Source organism: Panthera pardus, unplaced genomic scaffold (genome assembly GCF_024362965.1).
Source record: "Panthera pardus isolate Hobbes unplaced genomic scaffold, ASM2436296v1 HiC_scaffold_24, whole genome shotgun sequence".
In the NCBI taxonomy this organism is placed as follows: Eukaryota; Metazoa; Chordata; class Mammalia; order Carnivora; family Felidae; genus Panthera; species Panthera pardus.
Window position 1 is genome coordinate 79,871,207 of NW_026526810.1, and position 26,585 is coordinate 79,897,791.

Below are 26,585 nucleotides of genomic sequence, written 5' to 3' on the forward strand. Positions count from 1 at the left end.
CATACATATATACATATATATATACATATACATACATACATATACATACATACATACATATATATGTGTATAGATAGATACACACACACATACCACGGATACTAGTCAGCCATTGAAGAGAATTAAATCTTGTCATTTGCAACAACATAGATCTAGAAGATATAATGCTAAGTGAAATAAGTAAGAGAAAGACAAATACCATATGATTTCATGCAAATGTGGACTTTAAGAAACAAAACAAAGGAACAAAAGAAAAAGAGACAAACCAAGAAACAGACTCGACTACAGAGAACAAACTGATGGTTACCAGAAGACAGGTAGGTGGGTGGATGGGTGAAAATAGGTGAAAGGGATTAAAGAGTACACTTAATCATAGTGAGCACTAAGTAATGTATAGAATTGTTTAATTCTGTATTGTACACCAGAAACTAATATAACACTGTATGTTAAATGTGCTGGGATTAAAATTTAAAACCAATAAAATAAAATAATAAAAAATTAAAATGAAATAAAGAAGCTTTGACCATCCATTGCTGATATTCATCACAGACAACTCTGTCACAAAGCCACCTGATGTGGTTCATCAACATGTTGTGCTACCACCACATGAGTTATTTCAATCATTTCCCACATTAGGCTCTGTGGGGTGTGAAAGAAGATTCCCAAGTGAGGTAAGCATTGTTAAAAGAGGTGTTCAAAATAGGATTGGGAGGATACTGAGGAAGCACAGCCTATACAAGTCTTTTGTTTCAAATTTTGGAACACCAGGGACTTCTTATTTTTGTCAATTGCAATTTGTCAGTCAATTGCACCTGAATTGTCCTCTGGAACACATTCTTCTACTTTGGATTGAAATAGAGATAATGTAACATCTATTAACTAAATAGCCTATAGCACATTATACAGTTTAACTCTGTCAGCACCAATCAGATTTCTTTCAAAACAAGTCATATAACTGTAGTTTTTGTGTTTATAAGCCTGCACTGCCCACTTGCAATTTGGAGCACACTTTCCATTTCTGTCCACTCTGTGTCTTTGAGATTGCAATCTCTAAGACTCCAAATAAGTGCTTTTGGTTGCTTTACAGCCCCTTCTTCCCTGTCGACAGCAGTTAGGAGAGTAAAACATCATAAGCTCCATGAGTTCATCCTTTGGATGTTACTAAATGTTCTGAGACTTTTTGATCTGTAATGTGGAGATCCAAACCTTCTCAACTCAGAGCATTATCGTAAAGATTAGATAAGACCAGTAAAAATACTGTGAAAACTGTAAAATTATCTACTCATACGAGGTATTATTGATGCTGCTTTTTAATGGAAAGAAGCAATAAAAAACAGCAATGATATTTCCAAAATAACCTCCAGAGTAATGATGATAATGTTGACGATGATGGCAACAAAAAGTTAACAATAAGAAAACAAAAATATTTCTCTAGGGCTTTTTTTGTGCCAGGTTTTATACTAAGAACTTTTCATGTTCTTTTTTTATGTAATCCTCACAACAATCACATGAGGTAAACACTGATGTTATCACAACTTAAAAATGAGAAAACTAAATTCTAAAGAATTAGGTAGCCTTGCCAATTTCACACAACTAACATAAAGTAGAACTGAGATCGAAGCTCTTGGTTCTGTCTGATTCTATACACTCTATGGGTGAGGCTTAGCAAAAAATTCTAAAGCCACCAAAAATACCTTAAAAAAATAAACATGAAAAACCTAGACTTAGGACAAAGAGAAAAAAATAAGCAGAGCTTGGCCTAAATCTTAAAGCAGATGGTATAACATTAACTCATGGCAGAAAAAGAATAGAAATATTCAACTATCTCCCTATACATGCCATCAAGAAGACTAACTGTCAAACTGGAAAAAGAATAATAAGTATTATCCTTAATAAGTATCATTTAGAAAACCAAAACTAAAATAGAATTGAAACTGGAAGGAGCCTCAAAAAAAAAAATGAAAGAAAGAAAAGAAAAGAAAACATACAGCCCAATGTTTTTGGTTTACAGATAAAAAAGCCAATGGGATTAAATGTCTTGCTCAAAGCCACACGTAAGTCCAAGGCAATGTTTGGATACAAGTGTCTTCCTGGCTCCGGTTTCAGTGCTCTTCCCACCTCCTGCATTTGAGGGATAATAATGAAGTGCAAATCCCTGCATTTAAATGAATCAAATCACACAGGGTACTGAAAAACAGAATTACACAATATCTGACGGTAATTTTTGAAATCATGGGAAATGAGAAATGTATTAGAAGGTAGTATTGTGCTTAAACTGTATAGTGACAAAAATAAGCACTATTAATTCAATAAAAGGTACTGTTTACCTGGTTTGGTCACTGCACCAAAATGTTTTCTTGAGCAGTAAGGAGAGTTTAAAGTTCATTTAGCTATGTATCAGTACCTAGAGAGTTCCTTAAATTTAAGACGCTATAAAAGTGAATTGAAAATGGGTACTCCTTTACTAAAGTTAAGAACTGTATGCATCTTATTATAGATATACTTAGCTATATCACGGGCCATGATTAAAAGAATCATCAACAACTTTTAAATAGAGTTTAGCAGAAATAATTAAAAATTAATGTTGATATTTTAGTAATTCCCTATAATTGTAATAACTATATTATGGTCAAAATAATTTCCAATTTTGTAGTAAATTATTCAGCCACCACATTTTTTGATGTCCAGGGTACAAATGAATAAATCCATATTACTGCCTCATCCTGGAAACATACATAAAGCTGCCCCTGTAAGAGGTCGTTCAGTGTAAGCATCTGCCTTTTTGACTTCCTAATAGTCATAACTAAGCGGATTCTCTCTAGAATCTGCAGATATTTGCAAGAAAAGATGTTCAATGGAATTGATGTTCTCCAAAGCCAAGCTATCACCAAAACTTATTGAAATGCAGAGGGCTATACCACTGTTGGTCTTTTTTAATTGTCTAGATTCTAGATGTTATACTCTTAATGATTTCTTTAATCTGTTGTTGTCTCCATGTATTGTATTCCAATGTGATTTTAGCAGTGGAACAATATGTCCATTTAGGCCCAGTTTTACATTTCAAACCTTATCAGTGGGGGGAAAAGCCCAGAAACAAAATAACATAATTGATGTGAGGTTCACTATTTGTTTTCTTAGTCAATAGCTTTCAGTAGATATACTGTGTCGTTATCAACAGGCAGCCAAGCATACCTGTAGATGGACTTTATTATACTTGCCTATGGAAAAGGAAAGCTATGCTTCTCTTAATTTTTAGTATGTTCAGTTGCAGGTTTCTCCCCCCAATTTCTCCCAAAAGTGAATTCTGGAATGCTATTTGGCCTCTTTTAAGTCAAACAACTGCAGTATTTACAATGGTTATTGTATGGTTATCCTCCATATTTGGTGAAAAGCCATCCAACTTTTTTGGTATTCTGTGGAAACAGACAATTTTATTTCAGACTGCAAAGCATATGATTAGAGTTCTAGTATAAATATACAATTCTTCATCCTGAGGAAAGGAAAAAATTTTATCTACTTTTTTAGATTCTTCTGGCTGTCCAATAATTAAATTGATTGGAGACCAATTAACAGGAGACAACCTAATTATGCACATATGTGCATGAGAAAATGAAATGCACAGTCAGGCAATTAAGGCTTATTGCCATTCTGAGCTAAGAAAAGGGGTGTGGGGGACCAGGACTTCAAAGGGAAGAAAGACAATTCATAGAAAGATGGGAAGAGCAAATGTTTGGGAAACTAATGTTTGTGGTGCCATGAAAAGACAATAGGACGCAGAGAGGACTTTGAACAAACAGGCCTTGCTGAGTTCCCCCCAGTCTTCTACTCCTAGCCCATATTCTTTATAGTTACCTCTGGTGATAGCTCTCTTCCTGGACCAGGCCATCTACCTAAATTCTTTTAGGCAGTTAAGGGGAATGTAAAAGCTCTTCTTAGTCTTTTGGGCTTTGATTGTTTTCAGCTTAAAATACTCTGCATGTCAAAGTGGTACATTCTAGGGATACTCATTCTGAATCCCATTAGGTCCTTCCTCTAAAACTTCCCTGGAGGGTTCCTATATTTTAAAAGCTGTGCTGGTTGCAGTGGAGAGAATTGGGTTAGTAGTCAAGAGGTAATAGATCTGCAAAGGGAGAAGTAAACATAGAGTAGAATGAGGATAAACAAACAGAAAAGAGCAAATTGAAGCACATTTCCCTACACACTATTAAACTAGCCTCCTGATCCTAGGAATAGATCAGTCCAAAAATGTGTCTGTGCTTCATTTTTCTCATGGAAAGTATTAACATTCTCTTTTAATACATGTAAGTTAGACACTATTTGTTCTGTTTGATTTAAATAGAAGCAGCATTTTTCAGCAATAATTGCACAAGCTCCTCCTTGCTGGGCAGTTGGGGTATCTAGAGCATGACAATTTTGGAGTACAACAGAGGCTAAACTGTTAACTTCTGACTGGAGTAGTTCCAAAGTTTGCATAGTGCTGTTGAACTCATGTTTTATTACCATGGAAAAAGATTGCCTTTTCCAATTCATAATTTCCAAATTTTTGGAATAATGTCCTCAATGCTGAAAAGAACTTGGAGTGGTGATACACAATTAGATTTTCTATGGTTTCTCACCAAACACATTTATATGAAACAATTTTTTTTAAGTTTATTTATTTATTTTGAGAAGGAGCACCAGCAGAGTGAGAGGAAGAGAGAAAGAATCCTAAGCAGACTCTCTGCTGTCAGCATGGAGCCCAACAAAGGGCTAAAACCCACGAACCATGAGATCATGACCTGAGCCAAACAAAGAGTGAGATGCTCAACCAACTGAGCCACCCAGGTGGCACAATTTTTTTTAAGTAGCCTAAGTTTGTAATTTAGCTTGCATTTAAGATAAAGTATCTTGTGACAGAAAGAGCCAGGCACCCGTCAACATCATTCTGATCACTTATGTGGGGACTTTTAATATACCTTATCACCACATAAGACAAGTGTGTTTCAAAGATAGGGTCAGAGTGGAATCTATAATTTCCCAGATCTGGGACATTCCATAACATTTGCTACTGTAACTGTTAGCATCCATACATCTATATTTTTCATGCAGTCCTGTCACTTTGAAAGAGAAAAAAAAGTTGCAAAGCATCTGATACAGGAGGCCTGCAGTCTGGCATTGGCAGCTGTAAAGCTCAGTTTTGTCACCTGGCTAAGTTAGTCCAGATTTTATGCCAACACATACATACTTGGGGTACCTGTCAGTGTAACCAGGGGAGCAACTGAGATACCCCAAGTCATAACAGTGATGGCCTGTGAACCATCCAAAATAGGTGGTGATTTGGCAAACATCTGCACTGTTTAAGGTAGTGCTAGAGTCATTTTTAATTTTGACAACTTCAAAGATGCCGTTTATAGAATCAAAACACAGAGTTTGATCGCAATATTGTCTGGTATATAAACCAGGAAAAGTCTAATGGCATGTCTGTTTTCAATACAAAAAGAAAATTTTTCATCTATTGTCTTTATCTGGGCAAGAAACAGTCCTTGGGCTCCTACAGACGTTTTCCTGGGCCCACATATCTTAGAAGAAGAGGTAGAGTGATGTTTTTCTATTCATGGATACCATACCCTGTTTTTCATCCATCTTCCATACTTAGTCTACCAGGTATTCATATCAGAAGGAACAAAGACTAGTTCAGATTCTTTTGTACAATCTAGATGTTGACATAACCAACAGTAAGACTGATTAGTTAATGTGGACAGGGTTTGGTAAAGTGGCACAAGGGGTGTTTAATCTGTGCTGAAAAAGTAACGGTTGTTATTTTTTAAGTTTATTTATGTATTTATTTTGAGAGAGAGAGAGAGAGAGAGAGAGAGAGAGAGAGAGAGAACAAGTGGAGGAGGGGCAGAGAGAAAATCCTAAGCAGGCTCCTCACTATCAGTGCAGAGCCCCATGTGGGATTTGAATTCACAAACCATGAATCATGACCTGAGCTGAAATCAAGAGTTGGACACTTAACTGATGGAGCCACCCAGTCACCCCAAAAGCAATGGTTATTAAGAGCAAGACTCAGTTGAAAAAGATCCAGTAGTGGAAACCTAAAGAAAGGAAGTAGGTAAAATACAGACAAGAACTCTTTGGTCAGCCTTCTAATAAATGATTAATAAATGTGGGGAAAATGTTCATTAATAAGAGAAGGTAGATTTCTGCTTTTTTGTTTCTGGCTTTTGGGATTTTTTTTTAGTGTATACATATAGGGAGTCTTTTAAAAGGGCAGAAATAGGTGGAAAGCAAAGTTTCCTAATCCATGCCCTTGGGTATGAAAGGAACAGCTTTGAATCCAAATGACAGCCCCGCCTTAGTTTAAAGCTAGGTTCTCTTTTCTGCTTATTATGGATGTTTGATAAAAAATACAATTGCTGAGAAGTTTGTTTTGCTTGCTGTTTACTATGAGCATTGTGAGACCTTTCCTGATTGTAACCCACTGTAGAATGGGCTGTAAAACTTCCTAAATGTAGTCTGATATGTAATGGAATGAGTGATTGTATACAAACTAACCAGCATTTCTCGCTTCTGTAAACCTGCTTGCTTAGCACATTCCTCACCTACCCCCTTCCCCCTTTCTTCCTCTCGCCACAAGTAAAAACCTCCCCTGTGCTATTTGTCTCTGTCTATAAAAACGCTATACCAACCCTAATCGTGGCCTCTTGTGTCACCGGCGACGAGTGCGCAGAGGACCAGGTTCGAACCTGCAATAAACGACCCTTGCCGCTTGGCTTTGACTTACGACTCTAGTGGTCTTTTGTGGGAGGTTTTGGAACTTCAGGCATTACAGGTAAAGCTTTTTACTTTTAGATGCTGGCTGCTTCTGGGTCCTGGGAATTGGCCCTGGAAATCCTTTATTTAAGGTCACTTGTAGGGATTGTCTCCCAGTTATCTTGAGAGTGATGTTCTGGGTCTATTTTGACATGGCTTGTGTGAATCCAAGAGGGCTTTTATTTTGATGGTAGTATATGTGGTTAGCAGTACTTCGTAAGTTCCTTCCCACTGAGGTGACAATGAGTACTTTCTTCTAAAGATCTTGATGTATACCAAGTCTCACTGAAAGACATGCCAAGACTTATCAGTCAATGGGGGCCATGCCTCTTTCATCTGATGGTGATATACTAGTTAATTCCTGTATATTGTCAGTCATAGTATCAAACAGCTCTCATGATGCTCACGTAACCCATGAACAGGTTTAGATATGCCAGTAGGCATTAGATGATCAAACTTTATTTCAAAAAGGGTCAATCCTTGTCTCTTATTTGAAGTATCCCAGATCTTTCTAAAGAGTAGGGGTAATGCTTCTGACCACTTAAGTCCAGTTTCTTGACAGAGCCTTCCTAAAGTCCTTTTTATGTCTAAAAATTTTATATTTCACTTGCCCTAATGATTGAGGATGATATGGGGTATGAAATTTTAATGAGTACCCCAGAGTTTTTGCAAGCAAGTGGTTTATCTCTGCTATAAAATGAGTTCCTTGGTCTTATTCAATCCATAAAAGAATGCCAAAATGAGGAATTATCTCAGTTATTAATTTCCTTACCACTGCTGTAGCACTGGCCTGTCTGGTCAGAGAGCATTCAGTCCATTCACTAACATGCAGACAAAAACTAAATAATGATAATAGCCTAAAGCTCAGGGCAAATCTATAAAATCCATTTGGAGTACTGCCAAGGACAGTGTGGGCCTAGGAGAACTTCCTGATGCATACTTATTTCTTCCAAAAAGTTGGTGAGATTTATAAGTAGTGCACTGAGAAATAATTTGATTAGAAATTTTGTGGATGTCAGGACAAAATAAACTGTCTTTTAGTTCCTTAACTATATACCCCATCTGGATCTATGTCCCTTTTGATGGGAGGTAAGTACGCATCAAAGAGTACGCATCAAAAGAAAAGGGGCTACAGGAGTCTGTTTGGCCCAACATATAATTCATTTGATAGTTGTTTGGCACACTTTTGTATCCATTTGTCTCTTTCAGATTGTGAGGCAACTGCCTGATAGTTAATGATAATCAGTCTGGGATAAAGGCAGGTTTAGAAACTGGGCAGAGAAAGGATAGGGTGGTTCATTTTGGGCTGCTTATGTAGCAGCCTTGTCAGCCCTATCATTTCCTAAAGATACCATATCAGCCTTAGTATTGGATGAACGGTGAAGAATAGCAATTTTGTGGGCACCTGGGTGGTTTAGTTAGTTAAGCATCTGGCTTTGGCTCTGGTCATGATCTCACAGTTTGTGAGTTCAAGTCCCGAATTGGGTAAGCTCAAGCCCCACTTTGGGTGAACTTGAGCCCCACTTTAGGTAAAAAAAGAAAACACGAGCCCCGCTTCTCTCTTTCTCTCTCTCTCTCTCCCTCTCCCTCTCTCTCTCTGCCCCTCGTTCGCTTGCACCCTCCCTCTCTTTCTCTCTCTCTCTCTCAAAAAAAAAAATAATAATAATTTTAGAAAGGAGCAGAATATCTTGCAATGGGGCAGCAATTATATGTCAATTAGTGATAGGAGTTCCCATGGAAGTTAAGCATTCACAGGATTTCCTAATTGTGCCCAAAGGATGACAGACTCCAAAAGCATATGTGGAGCCTATGTAAATAGTGGCAGTCTTCCCTTTTGCCAACATGCAAGCTCTAGTAAGAACTATTTGTTCAGAAGCTAGGGCTGATTTTACAGTGAGCAAAGAATATGTTTCAAGTGTTTCAAGTGGGGAAACTACAGCATAACCAGTTATTACGTTTCCCTGGAAATTTCTTTTACAGGAGCCATGGCAAAATAGAAGTAAATCTGGGTTGTCCAAAGGGTGTCTAAGAGATCCTCTTGTGGCTTTGAGACCATTTCTATAATTGCTAGGCAATCATGTGGAATGGAGTGCGGCTCTCCAGCATCAGGAAGGGGTAGTAAAGTAGTTGGATTTGAAGTGTTACAATGATGTGAAATAATGGAAGGGTTAGTCAAAAGAGCCTGTTCGAAAGTGATCTGTTGCCACATAGAGAAGTGCTATCTTACGAACGTGGAAGAGAGCAAACACAGCATGGGAAACACAGAGGTGAATGCGGGCGCCTGACACAAGATCAGTGGCCTTGTCAATTAAGGTGACAGCTGTGGCTACTACACACAGCATGGGGGCATACCTGAGGCCACAGGGCCTAATCGGCATGAGAAATATGCTAGACAATGTATTTGAGAGGCAAAAGTCTCTCCTAGAACACCTGTAGCAGTCTCAGTATTTTCATGGTAGTATAGATAAAAAGATTGTCAAAATTAGGTAAGAATTGGGAGTGTTGACAATGTTAATTTCGAGGCTTCAAAGGAGGTTGATGCTTCTAAAGGCCAGATAATGGGCCCTGGGATATTACCTAGTAGGAGAGGATGCAGAGGTTTAGCAAGGTCCCTAGAAATTTATATAAATGTTTTTTCATTTGGGGAAGAGGGACTGACAGAGTTGACTCAAGACATTTTGAGGTGAGCTTTTGAGTGCCCTGAGATACCTCATGTCCTAAGTATGTACCAGGGCATTGCATCCAGTGAAATTTAGATTAGGAGGCTTTAGTGGCCTTGTTTAACTAGTGCCTTTATGAGAATGAGGGGGTCTGTAAGAGCTCCCTGTTTAATTTGATTACAGAGCAAAAATTCATTAATATACCGAACAAAAGTGGAGCCTTGGTAAAGGCTACAGAATCCAAATCAGCTTGAAAGACTTGGAAAAAGATTGAAGAAGACTCACAATATCCGTGAAGTATGAGAGTCCACGTTAACTGTCTTCTAAATATAAATGCAAAAAGACAGTGAGAATCAGGATGCAATGGGATGAAAAAGAAAGCTGAGCAGAGGTCAATTACTGTAAACCTGGCTTCTTCAGCAGGAACTTGAGGTAAGACTAGTAGCTGAATTAGGGACTGGGGGGGCAAGGAATCGGAAGCGTTTATGGCCCTTAGGTCTTACACAGATCAAGAGATTTCATTCCCATCTGAATCAAATTTATCTTCTTTCTTTATTGGCAATATTGGAAAAGTTAGAGGGTGAGGAAGAAAAGAAAAGTACACCCTACTGCAAAAGAGTCTATTAGAAGTTCAACTCTTCAAGAGCCAAAGCATGAGAGACTCTTAAAAACTGAGAACAAACTGAGGGTTGATGGGGGGTGGGAGGGAGGGGAGGGTGGGGGATGGGTATTGAGGAGGGCACCTTTTGGGATGAGCACTGGGTGTTGTATGGAAACCAATTTGACAATAAACTTCATATATTGAAAAAAAAAAAAAAAAGTTCAACTCTTCATTCCACATCTCTGGAGAGAGGGTATGGGACCACTGATGGTAATAGTTTATTCTTTTTCCAAGCAAGGCACACAGACTCTGCGCTCAGTAACAATCCACCATTATTTGCATGTGTAGCCCAGAGACTAATTGGGACATCTTTTAAAGAGTCGGCCTCTTCAGAGGAATTTAAATCAAGATGAGTTTCCAATAAGGAAAGTAGAAATTTAAAGTTTGGTCTCAGGACAGCAAAATAAAAATACCTTATTCATTGCAGGTTATAGTGGCATTAAATTTACATTAAAACATCTCTACAGGGGCGCCTGGGTGGATCAGTCGGTTAAGCGGCCGACTTGGGCTCAGGTCATGATCTCGCGGTCCGTGAGTTCGAGGCCCGCGTCGGGCTCTGTACTGACCACTCAGAGCCTGGGGCCTGTTTCAGATTCTGTGTCTCCCTCTCTCTGACCCTCCCCTATTCATGCTCTGTCTCTCCCTGTCTCAAAAATAAATAAAACATTAAAAACAAAATTAAAAAAAAAATTAAAACAAAAAAATAAATAAAACATCTCTACCAAAAAAGTTGCTGGCCAGGAGTTGGACAGTAGAAAGCCATGATGGGTGTTAAGAGGGCCTAAGGATATTGGGGTTGGCTGAGATATGGTCAGTGAAATGGGTTGCTCAGACATTCCAATAACTTGAATAGAATCAGAGGTGACAAGTAAACATAAATCCTGAACAGATGATAGAGAAAGTCACACCAGTGTCAATTAAGAAATCCAGTTCCCAATGCTCTATGTTAAGTTTAATGGTGAGCTCCAGGGTGCTACTGAGGGTCAGTTAACCATGTCATTTGTGGGGGAACTGTCCCACAGGAGAACGACAAACCTGCTGGGGGTGATGGAGTCTAGGGGGATTTTTCCTTAAACTTGCCTTTCTCTTAAGTGCAGGACAATCTTTCTTCCAATGTCCTGATTTTTTACAATATCTGCAATTGTCTGCATAGAGGGAGGGATCTGAGTGGGCCTTAAGTTGCTCTCAGAGTCATGCTTTTGCCTTTCTAAAGAATCAAGCTGCAAAGCAAGAAGTCTTGCTTTTAACTTTTTATTCCTGCATTCCTATAATTTTCAACAATTGAGTCTCTGCCTCTATTAGGGCACTGGTGGTTAGGGCTGGACCACCCAAACATGGTATTTTGAATTTGTATACATCAGGGAGAAAATTTCCCACAAGAGCAGAAATTAAAAGGTTTCTATGTTCTGGAGCTTCCAGGCTCAATGCAGTATACCTTTAAAAAGTCTGTATAAAGTGCTCAACAAAGACTTTCAGATGTTATCTTTCTTTCTAAGTGCAAAATTCAACCTTAGACCAATTTACTTTCAGGAGGAAAGCCTCTACTATTGCTCCTATCAAACCCTGAATACCCGCCTGCAACTGAGCTATTTCCTGGTCATTTGTTGGAGGACCCGGGAGAAATTATAGCCATCTGTTTTCTCTGTGAAGGCGTTTTTTCCCCATGGGGCCATCTGACTTGTCTGATAACCACAGTATAACCACGGACAGGAAGAATACCTTGTAGCAGCCAGTCTAGATCCCTATGAGTGCAGTTGTGAATGGCCACTAATCTTTCTAACCCTTCTCTAAATTTGGTAGGATCTTCTGAAAGTAGAGGTAAAGGGTTTTATAATTTAAAAGATCTGCTGCTGTCCAGGGGATGTGAATTCTTTGTGGTGGAGGTCCAGGATATACCCACAAAGGACATTTCATAGGAATGCCTGAAGCTGGTAAAGGCTGATTGCGGAGCCCTGGAAAGTAAAAGGAATTGTAAGAGACAGCAATGCAAGCCCTACTGCCTGCCTTGGGTACTTTTGCTGAATTCACTTCCTGGCTTGTAGTAGGTACATGAGTAACCTGTATACCTCAAGCCTGGAGATCATGTCTGAGCACCGTCAGTGAATCTTGTTTACAAAAAGGGAAGTCAAAACAGGCATCTGGGTGTTTAAGGGATTTTCTGGGGAAATTGGAAGAGTTCTAGAATCTAAGGAAATTGGCTGAGAAGATGGAGCTGGGTTTTGAGAGGGGGTTTTAGTCCAGGGGCCCAGAGATCCAAAAGATCTTCTGCAAGGTCAAGGACAGACAGTTGGGAATAATGGGCATATAACAGGGAGGAGAAAGGAATTTATGTTAGATGTGGCTTTAGTTTTTTGTTCTGAGTCTAATTTCTTCTGTTCTTTCATCTTACTGAGAGCATCCCTAAGGCTAGCCATTATGTTTCTAGTATCTTTTCTTCAATTCGATCTTCCCATAGGTACCAATAGGATAGGTATTTAGGATGAGAGCTCTTTAAACATTTTTTCAAATATGGAAGTTTTTCCAATTCAAAAGCTCAATCCTTTGGCTATTGACAAGTAAGATCTTCAATGGTATATTTATTCCAATAGCAACTCCATTTAATAAGCCTTTTCATTGAAAGACCCAGAGGTAACTTTCCAGGCTTATAATAAATCTTTACTAAGGATGCAAGAGGCATCCCTGGAATGGGTGCAGAGGATGCTGCTCCCATGATCCAAAAAGTTCACTCCCAAAGATAGTCCAAGAGAGTAAAAGTCCTCCATTGCTACAGGTGGTAAGAATGGGGTAGTAAAAACAGTACCTCTGGTTTGCCATGAGAACACGAGACACCTCCAGTTTCAAACTTACTATTCTGTACCAGCAGGCAAGGTCTGTTGGAATGGGATTTCTTCCAGTACTAATAAAGCAATGAAGGTTAAGACAACAAAGCCCCTCGTGGACTGGGATCCCTTATGACAAACTCCCCTGAGAGCTGGCACAGTTGGACAAAGAGATTGCAGCTTGTGACTTCACATTTCAGAACCCCAGTCTCTTCAACCGGCCATCAGGACACATGCTGGTACATGCACCTTCCAGCTGGTGGAGACCAAAAAGAATGTTCTCCCTGGTCACAAAGCCAAGCTCTCAGGACATGTAACAAGAAACAGGAAAACCTCATGTAGTTTTTCTTATATGCACCTTAACAGCTTTATCTAAGCCTTGGGTCTCTCAGAGCCAAACTAATACTCAAGAAGAATGTGCTTCGGGGTTGGGAATTGTGTGCTATATTAATAATATACCTCACTGCACAAAAATTTTCTTAAGGTTGGCAGATGACCTAGTGTCAGTCTAACCCAATTTCTGACCAACTTACCCTAACACAGGAGTCTTTGGGTTAGGAAACAAGCACTTAAGTGCTTAACCTGTGTGCTCATCAATTTTGCCACTTTGGCTTCAAGATGTCCCTTAGCAATAGCCTTTACTTCATGGGCACATTAATCCACAGCAAAGTTTGTTTAAATAGATACTGGTCTGATGAGAACCATGAACTTATGTGAGGCCAGCTCAAATAGCAAGCTTGTAGTACGGATGCCTGAGTTTTGCATATGATTTCCCTCCCTATGACAACGCAACAAATAAAGAGAAAGAAAAACAGTGACCATCCCTGCAGAGAAAAGGATCAATAAAAATCAAGAGTACTCATAACAAATCTTTACTGAAGTCACTACACCCAAGGAACCAGTTCCACAAATAATTTTTCCTGCTAATTTAAATTTAGAAAAGAAAAAAAGTGACTCTCAACACTCTTGCTTCCACTGGACCCTGCAGGCAGAGATCCAGGAGACCGTTATGGTGAGAATTTTTACCTTCTGCCAGCTTTTTGCTAGAGGTCCCCAGATCTCTCAGCTACAGCAGCCAGTAAGGTTGATCCTGCTGACTAGGCCGACTGGAGGAGAGGAAAATTTTTCCTCTAACCTTCTTGGGTTTTCTGGCTGGCCTAATAATTAAGTTGATGTGAGACAGATTAACAGGAGAAGATAAATTTAATTATGTATGTACAGGGCCCCATAAGAATATAAGGCCTGTTGGTAGTCAGACGATTGAGACTTATATGCCATTATGAGTTAAGAAGGAGAGGATAAGGGTCTGGGACTTCAGTCTATAGGAAGATGGGAAAAGCAAATGTTTGCGGTGCCATGCAGAAAAAAAGGACACAAAGAGGACTTTGAACAAACAGGCCTTGCTGAGTTCCCCCAAGTTTATCACTCCTAGCCCATATCCTTTATAGTTATCTTTGGTGAGAGCTCTCTTCCTGAACCAGGGCATCTACCTAAATTCCTTTAGACAGTTAAGAGGAAGCTAAAAACCCTTTCTGAGCCTTGTGGGCTTTCATTGTCTTCAGCTCAAAATAGCCTGCATGCCAAAGTGGCGCGTTCTGGGGAGACTTGCTCTGAGCCCTGTCACTCCAAAAGGAAGTAGTGACAATCTTTAGTAATCTGACTTTTGTGGTTTAGTTTGGATTCTTCTATTCATTAAACATGTTCTACAGATTTTTCTTCTTCATGTCCTATGCTGCTCTTTTCAAGCCATCTATCTGTCTTAGGATATTACTTTCTTAGTTTGGATGATCATTGCTTTTTAAGGAAACTCACCAATTTTGGCTTATGATCCCATCTAAGCTAATGTTTGACCAATTAATTTCTATCAGTTGATTTCAGGATATTGCTACATAAACTCCCAAAGCAACTATCCTCTTCCCAATCACACGCCTCACTCTGCTGCTGCTGAGGCCTAGGGTAGTTTTTATTTCAGGCCCAATACTGGGATTACAATCTGATTTTCAAAAAAAAGGTAACAAAATGACTTTTGAGTTTTTTTGTTATGGCTATTATACTGATTAAGCAATAATTAACCAACTAATGTAAAAATTGATCAAAAGGCATAAAAATAGTGCATCTTAATATCAACAAGGCATTTTTTAAAATTTTTACTTATTTGAGACAGAGAAAGGCGGCGGGGGGGGGGCGGGTGGGTAGACAGAGAGGAGAGAGAGAGAATCCCAAACAGCACAGCCTGATGCAGGGCTCATTCTCACGAACCATGAGATCATGACCTGAGCTAACATCAAGAGTCGGAAGCTTAATCAACTGAGCCACCCAGGCACCCCAACAAAGTATTTTTTAAAAGTCTTATATAGTAACTTTAAAAAAAAAGATAGAAACATTTGGATAATAAAGCATCTAGGTAGATTCTTGCATAGTTGAATGACTCTTCCCAAATGGTGTTGATCCATGACCTCTAAGTTCTGCCACTGACCCAACTCTACTAACATGTTTAATTAATAATAATATGTAACATATATTGAATCCTTACTCTGGGCTAGGGCTAGGGACTTTAGGCATTTTGCATATTAACTGATTTACTCCTTACACAAACCCTATGAGGTAGGTACTATTACATCCTCCATTGTAAAGATGAGGAATTAAGGGTGAGAAAGGTAAGGGCACCCTTTCAAGATACACAGCTAGTGTGTAGAGCCAGGATTTTTCCCAGACTGCCTGACTCCAGAGCCCAGGCTTATTTCCACTCAGCTTCCCTGCCTCTCTAACCAATTATGCATAGATCCAGAAGTCAGTCTTGTTAAATCTGCACATAGCATAAGACCAAGCGAACTGGCTAATTTTTTGAATGACAGAATTGAGACAAGTGAAAACTAATAAGACAGAATTCAAATAGGATGAAAATGTTAAGCCTGCATTTAGATTTAGCAAAATCAATAGCATGCATATAAAAATAAGTCCTTTTGTAATAATTTATGTAAAAAAAATACTGAGTTGTCTCAGTTGACTAAAAGCTAAATATAAATCAACCATTTTCCTATAAAGAAATTTACGCTTGATGTGTTTTCAGACCAAGGGAAATAGCACTGTACTTTTCAGTGGTCAGATCATCTCTAGAGGACCGAGTTATACTCTGATATCTCAATTTAAGAAAGATCCTTGGCCATCTGGGATGTGTTCAGAGAAGCATAACTAAAATAGTAAGAAATCTTATCAAAAGCCTGATGGTTAAATAAAATATATTATGTTTGATGACAAAAAGTTTTGAGATGGACAGGGAAGAAAGACAGATAGCATTATCCACAGAAAAGAATTTAAATATTTGCTGATTATAAGATAGTCTTATGAAAGAGAAGTTATTCTGCAATGTTCCAAAAAGACAAACTAGGGTCAATGAGCCAAATTTACATAAAGCCAGTTTTCAGCATAGTACTCAAGAAAGAAGTTTCTCATAAGTAGAGTTGTCTAAAAATTAAATGGTTGACAAGTAGTGGGTAAAAGTAGTCTTTATGTATTGGACACACTTGCTAGAATATATATGAGCTTAATAAGTTGATGAATAGGATTCGCTTTAAAATAGTACGGCAAAGAAAATGTGGATGGGAGATAGCAGAAATAAGAACAGAAAAATATTTGTTTTGTTTGTTCATCATTGCTGAATACTCAGAGCTGACTCATACAATTCTTTCTACACTGCGTATAATTGAAATCTTTACTTATACAAAATGAACGCATTGCCTCAGTGGGTAGTGAGGTCCCATTTTTGTATATGTTCACATTAGTCTGGATGTCCACTTGAACAGGATATTGCAGAGTATACAGAATGTTGGACTTCAGGGGTCTTTCTAAGATTCTGATTCTGGAAAGGAAGGTAGCAAAGATGTGTGAAGTAATTCAAAGAAGATAATCCCTAGCCAGCCTCTTTTATTATTGACAGATTTTTGCTGCCAGCTCATCCTGTCTCTTACATGCTACCTTATTTTGCTCTCTGGATTACCTATTGCACTTCCTGATGGTTTGGATGCTGTCAAGGCCAATTACTGCACAATAGAAATTCTCATAGTAAACCCTATAGCTAAAAGACACTAAACTGCCAAACAGCCTTCAACTGACAACTTTCTCAAACATGAAACTTTCACACACAAAAATAGATTATTCTTTGAATAGAGAATCAAAATATTTTACCTCCCTTATAACTACTCTTTGAAATCTACTACTACATAATCACAAGAGGTCTCAAAATGGAGCTCCAGTGCTATCACATGTGAATTTGAGAGGATCACATTTGATCCACATTTGAAAGGATTTCAGAGGATCTTCCTGAAGAAGATAAATGAGTACCGCATTAGCCTACTTGTGACAACCTAGATATATAAATAGGTGAAAGTGGTTAGCCAGATATTTCAGTTTCTTAGGCATTTGGCAGTATTGTACTTCCTGGTCCTCATATGGTAATGGGGTCATGTAATTCTGGCCAATAAATTGAGAGTAAAGCATTGTCAAAGCAAGACCATCCAGATCTCTCTTTTCCCACTGGCATGGCCATCAGCAATGTTCAAAAGGCAAGTGTCCCATCTGTATAGGTCCCTGAATGAAAACTATGAGCAAAGCCCCTTTGAAATCCCATGCTGGCCATAGAGCTTGAGTGCAAAATAAGCCTTCATTGTTGTAAACTACTGATACTTTGGAGGTGCTTGTTACTACAAGTGGTAAGAAACTTTTAAAATGGCCCCCTGATCCCCTCCCCTTGAGTACGGGCAAGATTTGTGAATATGGTGAAATATCACCCCTATGATATGGCCAGAAGAAAGTTTGCAGATATGATTATGATCTTTAATCAGTTGACTTTGAGATAATCAAAAGGGAGCTTATCCTAGGTGAGCTTGACCTAATCAAGTGATTAGGTCCCTTAAAAGAGATAAAAAGTACCAGACATTTCAACTGGCTTGAAATGTCATTAATTGTCTATGGACAAGAACAGATTTAGGAGTTGAGAGCAGTCCCCAAATGACGATTAGCAAGAAAATGACTTGTAGTCATGCAGCTACAAGGAAATGATCTCTAACAACCAGTGAGCTTGGAAGAGAACCTCAAGCCTCAGATGAGATTATAGCTGCCATCTTGATTTTCAGGTTGGTGAGAGTCTGAAGAGAGAACCAAACAAACCCATACCCAGAATTCTGACCCACAGGAACTGAGAGATAATAAATTTGTATTGTTTTGTGCTGCTAAACTTGTGGTAATTTGTTACCACAATAAAAACTAACATGTCACAGCATATCTGAGTCTATCCTGGCTGATAAAAGGGAGAAATTAACTACCATGTTATGATTATTATGGTACTGGAAATATTTAGGAAAACAGAAAAATCAGATTGATGAATAACACATCTGTACCATGGAATACCAGACAGCAATTAAAATGAATGATGTAGGTCTATATGTGTTGTTATCGAACAATCTTTGACATATTTGTCCAGTGAAAACTAAGGTACAGATCATGTATACAACATGATCTCATTTGTATTTTAATGGGTATATAATTGTACATCCACAGACAATTTCTGGAATAATAAATAAAGAATTATTAACAATGACTATAGGGGGGTACCTGGGTGGCTCAGTCAGTAAAGTGTCCAAATTTGGCTCAGGTCATGATCTCATGGTTTGTGAGTTCGAGCCCCACATCTGGCTCTATGCTGACAGCCCAGAGCTTGAAGCCTGCTTCAGATTCTGTGTCTTCCTCTCTCTCTTCCCCTCCCCTGCTCGCACTATGTCTGTCTGTCTGTCTCTCTCTCTCTCTCACTCTTTCTCTCTAAAAATAAATTTAAATTTTTTTAATAATAAAAAAACAATGACTATATCAGAGAAGGGGAATTGGAAGCCCAAGGTAAAAGGAAGAATGACTTTTCACTGTATAAACATTTGCACTGCTTGAATTTTTATCATGTGCACACATTGCACTTCCAATTTTTGGAAAATGGATATAAATGAAAAACAAACTAATCAACCCACAGTTATTGAATATATACTGAATGCAAACCACTTTCCTAGGTACAGAGTTGCACAAAAGATGATGGAGTAGCTGTTTGTTTGGCAATGCATTGAATGAGTCAAGTTTGTAAAAGCTAATGGCAACACAGAGAATTATAATTTCTGTGTAAAACTGGGAAAACAGTCTGGCAGTTAATGAAGTCCCGAGAGGGCACAATAAGAAAGAGGATGCAGAGGCTGCAAGTATGGAAAAAGCTAGGCTTTGAAGGAAGGGCATCATCTCTGACATTGCAGAGTCAAAGTTGCCATATAAAGTGCTTTGTCCTCCATCCAAGCAAGTCTGAATCTGATGAGTTAGGTGCTTCGGGAGGTAAATTGGGTTTGTAGCAGACCTTGCTTGAGGCTTGAGTTCATCTGCTTGGGCCACCTCTGTTCCATATATCTTACAGCTTCACACTTCATGAAACCTTTCCTTTTCTGCTTTAGGACCTTTTACCAAATCTGTGGGAAGCCAGTGTCTGGAAGTGCTGGGAAGTTATTATCTCTGAAGGTTACCCTCAACCAACGACAATGGAAGCCACTAGATAAACGCTCCCACCAGGCCTAAGGGAGAATTCTGGATGGTATTCTGAGTTGAACCCTCATTGCCTACAAATAGAGAATTTAGAATGCAGCCTTTTTTTTGGCTTTTCCTTCTCCCATCTCACTCCTCCCTCTTTTACTCCTACTTCCTGAAACCACTTCCCAAATAAATTATGTGCACTAAATCCTTATTTGAAGCTCGAGTTTTGTGGGTACCCAAACCATGAGAGTGTTTGTTAAAGAAGGGGAAAAAGCATGCAGTTTTAAATGGTTGACAATGAAAACAACAGAATAGAGAATTGCTTTTTGCAACATTATTTCTAGTGACAGCCTAAGGTAGTTTTAAATCGTCATTAAAGATGTTCACAGTGCCTCTCTGGAAGGATTCTACAGTGAAATGGACGACATTCAATCCCAGAGAAAGCCTGTTGTGTTAAATCAGGCCTGTTCTAAGAAGGCTAACCTGTAGTTGCTCCTGGCAGTAGGCATTTCAAATACTCACTAAATTCTCCTTTCTTTCATTTTACCTCATTATGCTTCATTATGCCCCAAGTAACAGCAAATAATTCCTTTTGGCCCTTGCTATTTACTGCTTTCCAAGTACAGAACCAAATGCTTACCATTCTCTTCCTCATTGTCTAGCCAAACTTACTGATCGCCCCTGTTAACTTCATTTTGTTCAGTCATTCTAACTACCCTTCTGTGAATTCCTTCTTGCTGTTTACATGTTCTAAAGGCTCCAGGTAAAGGGTCTCATCTCAGAATTAAGGTACCTAAGACAAGCTTTGAAAAGACTTCAACTTGAATAACAACAACAAAGAAGAAAGCTCCTTTTTCCATCTTCAAAATCCTGGCTACTACATGCAAAAGCCAGTAGAATTTGTGACCCATTTAATTCCTCAGGGGAAATTTAGGATTCTCAGATTCCTCTCCATCAGAGCAACTATTACTGTAGATTTTCCTCAGATAGACCTGATCCCTTTGTGCTACTCCTTTTGATGTAGGTATAATTAAGTTGATTGCAGCCCCAGGAGGCCACTATATCTAAGGAAAAAAACCAGTAGCAATTCAAAATGATTGCTCTAACCTCCTACTTTTCTCTCTGCCTTGCTCACCCTGAGGATGGTTGTATGGCTTCAAGGCTCTCGCTGTTAATATTAGATAAGACTTTATTCTTTTATAAATCTTCATGAGCCTCTTCCTCTTTCTCCAGAATGGCTTTTTTGGGGGGCCCAACTGGTTTCTTTTGACAACCATCCTTCTGTCCTAAAGTTGCTCAGAACACAGAAAACCTGCCTGTCATCGTCCCCCACATTTGTTCCTCTGATCACCTCCTCTTTCATGTGTGCTTCCTCTCTGAGGCAATTTATTTTCTGAAGCTTACTAAGCAGAGGTCAACTTTATTGTAAATTATGTCCAGATCTGCAAGTTAACTAAGTAAAAGAAATTTAAGGGGAAAAAAAATCTTTAATCCTTCCTTCTAATTTTTAACTTCAGGGAAATAAAAGGACACATTGTAGTAAGTCTGGTGTCGCCAGATTTAAACAAAGGACTTAAGATAGTTTTTCTGAGTACATGTGATCGGGCTAGGACTTCATGTTAATACTTCAATCCGTATTTGGAAATTTTGTGACATATTATGTGATAATTTCTGAGAGCTCAGTTGGAGACCACTCTGCACACTGTATGAAAAGAAGTAGGATACGGAAGTAATGTTTGTGAAGTGGCTCTTCCACACCAGACACTTTTCGCACATGTTGGCCCTTTTGATTCCACAACAATCTACATCCTACAGATTATCAAATTTAGGATAAGTGACCTTCTCAATTTACTAATTACACTGACAGGTGAAAGAAAATCTATCCACTTTCCACTTCATCACACTGCTTTCAATAACAGACATACTTTCTCAATTGTTCTATGTGCTCACCATCATCACAGCCACCATACATAACTCAGCATATATAGAACACCTTCCTATTCTGTAAATGTTAGGAATATGGCTGGTTGAATAGGCAGAAAATCCAGACCTTCAACACTTGTCCTCTTTAGGGGAATGATAGGATATAATCTCTTGCTTCTTGCTAATATCCCTGTGATATAGGGAACTATCTTTCACAAACCCTATTAGAAAGCTGTGGAAGACAATGCTTGTTGCTTGGTTGTCATAACCATTGTTTCCAGTCCATTATTCCTAACCATAATCAAGTAAGTGGGCATAGAAAATCCTTGTGGCTTAGATACATGCCAGAGTTGGCTAAGGGATTTCTGGGAAAGCTTTTTCCTTCCTAATACGGATGACACACATTTCCTCTCACCTTATTCTTTTCTTAAATATGGATATAATGATTGGAGCCAAAGTAGCCACCTTTCAACCATGAAAGAAACACTAAGAAAATCAAGGAGATATGAGCCCTGACACTATTGAAGAGCTGAATCTACAATAAGAATAATAAACCCTCCTTTGTTTAAGCCACTGTGGTTGAGGGTTTTTTTTATTTACAGCCGAATACATTGCTAAGTGATACAGAAATAAAATCTTTTACAGTGCAAGTTTGATTCCATTAAGTGAGAATGTATTTTATCGATTGGTATCTATATGAAAAATAATCTAGATCAGTGTCATCCAATAGGCTTTCTGTGATAAGGGAAATGTTCTACATCTGCGTTGTCAAATATGGTAGCCACACATGATTGCTGAGCACCTGAAATATGGCTGGTGCAATTGAGGAACTAAATTTATATTTTATTTAATTTTAATTAATTCAACTTCAAATTTAAATAGCTAGTGGCTAACACTGGACGGTGCAATCTAGGCATTATGAGTCATGACATGTATGTCACGTTGGTGTTTGGGATGAAAAACCGAAAACTTGCACAAACCTACCTGAGGCAATTGAATTATCTGTTACTCAGCCTGAACATGGAAAAATATACAGTGGGGTGCTTGGATAGTTCAGTCAGTTAAGCGTCCAACTCTTGATTTCAGTTCAGAACGTGATCTTACAGTTGTGACTTCGAGCCCCACATAGGGCTCCACACTGACAGCACAGAACCTGCTTGGGATTCTCACTCTCGCTCTCTCTCTGCCTCTCCCCAACTTGTTCTCTCTCTCCCTCTCTCTCAAAAAAAAAAAAAAAAAAAAAATATATATATATATATATATATATATACATAAATACAAATATACAGCAATAACCCAATAATTGTAAAAAGTAGCCAAGTATTATATTGTAGTGTTTAGTAGACTGTCTCTATTGCCAGAGAGAAATTCTTTAGCTAAAAAGTTGCTTGTAGTCTAACTAAAACACAGTTAAGGTATATGTCTTCTGGATGAGAGAAAACAGCAAATTCTGAGCCTGAAAACACAGAATGCTGTTTCATTTTTCTGACAAGGCCTCTAAAGCACTGATACAAAGGAGTAATAATATTAAGAGACATCATAAGTTAAGTTCATTTCTTTTCATCCAAGTCATTACCTCTATAAGGACAGCAGTGAGCACAGCCTATGCTCAGCAAAGGGTGTCTTCTGGATGCCCTAATCCACTTCATTGGCAACTCTCCCTTCCAGACTTCATACCTGTTCCTCCAGTTATATCCATCTCCACTTTGGTGGTCTTTATTCCCTTATTCCTACAGAATGCTGTAAGTGAATCTTTCTAGAGTCAGTACATTATGGGCTGAATTATGTCTCTTCCCAAATTCACATGTTAAAGAACTTACCCCTGATAACTCAGAATGTGACTGCATTTAGACATAGTGTGTTTAAAGAGGTACTTAAGTTTAAGTGAGGCAATGAGGGTGAGACATAACCCAATATGATTAATGCCATTAGAAAAAGAAATGTAAAAAACAAAAAAGAAAAAACAAAAAACAAAAAACAAAAACAAAACAAAACAAAAAAAAAACAGATAACATACAGACCCAGAAGGTAACATATGAGGACACAGTAAGAAAGCAGCCATTTGCAAAGCAAGGAGAGAGGCATCAAAATAAACTAAACCTGCTGACATCTTCTACTTGGCTCCTGGCCTCCAAAACTGTGAAAAAGTAAATTTCCGTTAGTTAAGCCACCTAGTCTGTGGTATTTTGTTAGAGCATCCCTAGCAAATTAATATACAGTATCTGCCAACTTTCTCACGATCTAAAAAGAGGTTCTATTTTGGGAATTTCAGGCAATGTTAGATAAGGCACGAACATGGTGGCAATCTCACGGAGGACATATGTTTCATCATTGGAATTTTAGAGGTCTGCACAGTTCACATGTATGAAATTAGATCTTCAGTTAGTCAGATGTGTATGTGGGTAGCAGGAATGCATAGAGAGGGGATGGTAAAGAGAAATGAATCGCCTAGAAAAATCTAGAACTTAGACAGTTGAACACGAATTATTTCATACAATGGTATGTCTGAAAGAGACACTACAGATAATTTAGTTCAACACTTTCTTTGTATAGGTGACAAAACTAGGCCCGGAAAGAATAGCAGTTTGCCCAAAATCACTCAGTGGTTGGCAAAACTAGGATGGGGCCCAGGTCTCTGGTTCATGGCTCTTTCTTTGATTCCTTCCCATTTCAAGACAAGAACATACTTGTTATTTTCTTATTTTTTTTTACTAGAATTAAATTGCAAAATGCTTATAAATTAGAACTTGTATTTAAAAAGTTACAGCACACCTGGGTGGCTCAGTCGGTTGAGCGTCCGACTTCGGCTCAGGTCATGATCTCGCGGTCTATGAGTTTGAGCCCCACGTCGGGCTCTGTGCTGAGAGCTCAGAGCCTGGAGTCTGCTTTGGATTCTGTATCTCCTTCTCTCTCTGCCCCTCCCCTGCTCATGCTCTGTCTCTCTCTCTGTCAAAAATAAGTAAACATTTAAAAAGTTAGCTCAGTGTCTCAATTTTAAATCCACCATTTATCAGTTTATGTCCTTAGGCAATCATTTAACCTGTTGAGGACTCGGGTTTTTTTTAATCTGTAAATGATGATGATAATGGCTGCCCTTTCTATGTTACAGGACTTCTTAATTACAAACAAAAACATAGTGCATGAAAATATGCTTTGAATATCACAGTGCTTTATCATTTTAAGGTATAATAATATTATAGCTTATTATAGCTGAAGGTTAAAGTCTATTTTTTAGTACTCATGATGGCTTTACTCTTTAAAAAGTCCATGGTATCAAAATAGATACTTTAAAAATAACTTATTTTAAACCCAAACTGAGCACCAGAACTAGTCATCTCAAGGGCAAATATCCATGAACTCTGCAAGAGGTTTCAATGGAATGGTCCCCTGCATCTGCGTTTATGCTGCTGGAAGAAAGTCATTGCCTCTGGCAAAGAAATCAGGAAATCTGTCGCTCATTTCCCCCTTGATTACAAGATGATAGATAAGTGTTCATATACAGCTGTCTTTGGGGGCTTCAGATAAACATGTACTGTAAATCCAAGCCAAATGCTTGCAAGCTATTTATAAACAAAGTCTAAAAACTCAGAAACCCCAAAATCCTACACTCAGAAACCGCTCAGCCAACCTGGCCTTCCTCCTTGGGAAACTGGCCACACAAACAATACTATTTTATTAATTCCCCAGCTTCCTTATGAACAGTCTGTGAGAACTGAGCTCTTTATATCCAAGTCCATTTTTGGTTCTTCACTAAAGAATTTGTACAAGAACTTAAGTGGTATGTGGACCAGGCAATTACCAGAGAAGTCATATAGTGAGATGTGCCCTACAGAGCATCCATCTGCTGTATTTTTAATATTTTACTATTAAGTTATACATATGTATAAATTTATGCCACATATTAAAATCAATAAGAACAATAAAATCTTGCTGATAATCCACAGTTGAAATCAAAACAGCAGTTAAAAGAATTTTATCAGCTTCTGCTTCCAAGTTATTTTGCATTTAACTTTATATTTTTTAAATCACAATTCACAGGTATGAGTAGTATAGGTGATAAGAGTATGAGTTGCAATATCATGATACACATTAGCTAAAATGCCTCCCCAGTAAAATTTATTCTCCGGAGGGCAGGGGCCCTTTCTGTCTTATAGGGTGCCAAAGCCACAGCATAGGTGCTAACACATAAGCCTTTAAAAGAACAATTATTGGGGCACCTGGATGGCTCAGACAGTTAATTGCCCAACTTTGGCTCAGGTCATGATCTCATGGTTCACGAGTTTGAGCCCCGCATCGAGCTCTGTGCTCAGAGCCTGGAGCCTGCTTCCGATTCTGTCTCCCTCTCTCTCTCTGCCCCTCCCCTGCTCATGCTCTGTCTCTATCTCAAGAATAAATTAAACATTAAAAAAATTACTTAAAAAAAAGAGCAATTATTTATTAAGTGAATCCACTGGCCTAAAGAAATTATTGGGAACTTGTATTTTCAGAATTAATTTTCTATTAATGGCTAAACACTTCTTATACTTTTTCTTAAAATAAATTAGTCAGGAAGCTCCAACAATTAATTATATTACTCACTAAGTTATCGTCTCTCTGTTTCAAACCCTCCCTTCTATACTCTTGTTTTCTGATGCCAGGCCAGGACTCTGCAAACCCTATTTCTGCATTGCAGATTGGATCCACATTAGGCCCTTCCCACCTAGGGCACTGGAGAGAGGATGCAAGTCTCAAGGAGGAGGAAGAGACTCATCTTGCAGTTTCCTATAAGCATCCTATCCTCCCAGCCCAGCTTCCTCACCTCAGCAGTGAAAACGGCGGTTCCTTCCTGCAGCGGCAGTGAAGCAGTTTGCAGTTCTTCCAACACTTGCAGAGTTAGCGCCACTCTCTCCCCCCACCCCCAGAGAAATCACTATCCAGAGAATTGCCCTGTCTTCAGAGGTGTGGGTCCCAAGCCCATGGAGAACCTCTTCGGAACTCAGATTCCAGTACTACCTCCTCAGAGGTCTGAATTTCAGCTCTGCAAAGTCTCCTGCTCTGAGCTTCTAAGTTGTAATAATTACAACCTCTTCCTTTTGTTCTTTCAGCAAACCTAGAGATGGTTCCTGCTCCTCAAACTTGAGCATTCCTCAAAATCACCAGGAGGGCTTGTAAGTCACAGATCCCTGGGCCCTT

At 38.7% G+C, this 26,585-nt stretch overlaps 1 pseudogene; it reads left to right on the top strand.

The window, feature by feature from the left end:
* The window catches only part of LOC109253279 (heterogeneous nuclear ribonucleoprotein A1-like 3), a 52,170-nt pseudogene extending 25,917 nt beyond the window's left edge, over nucleotides 1-26,253 (top strand).
* The last annotated feature ends 332 nt before the right edge of the window (nucleotides 26,254-26,585 follow it).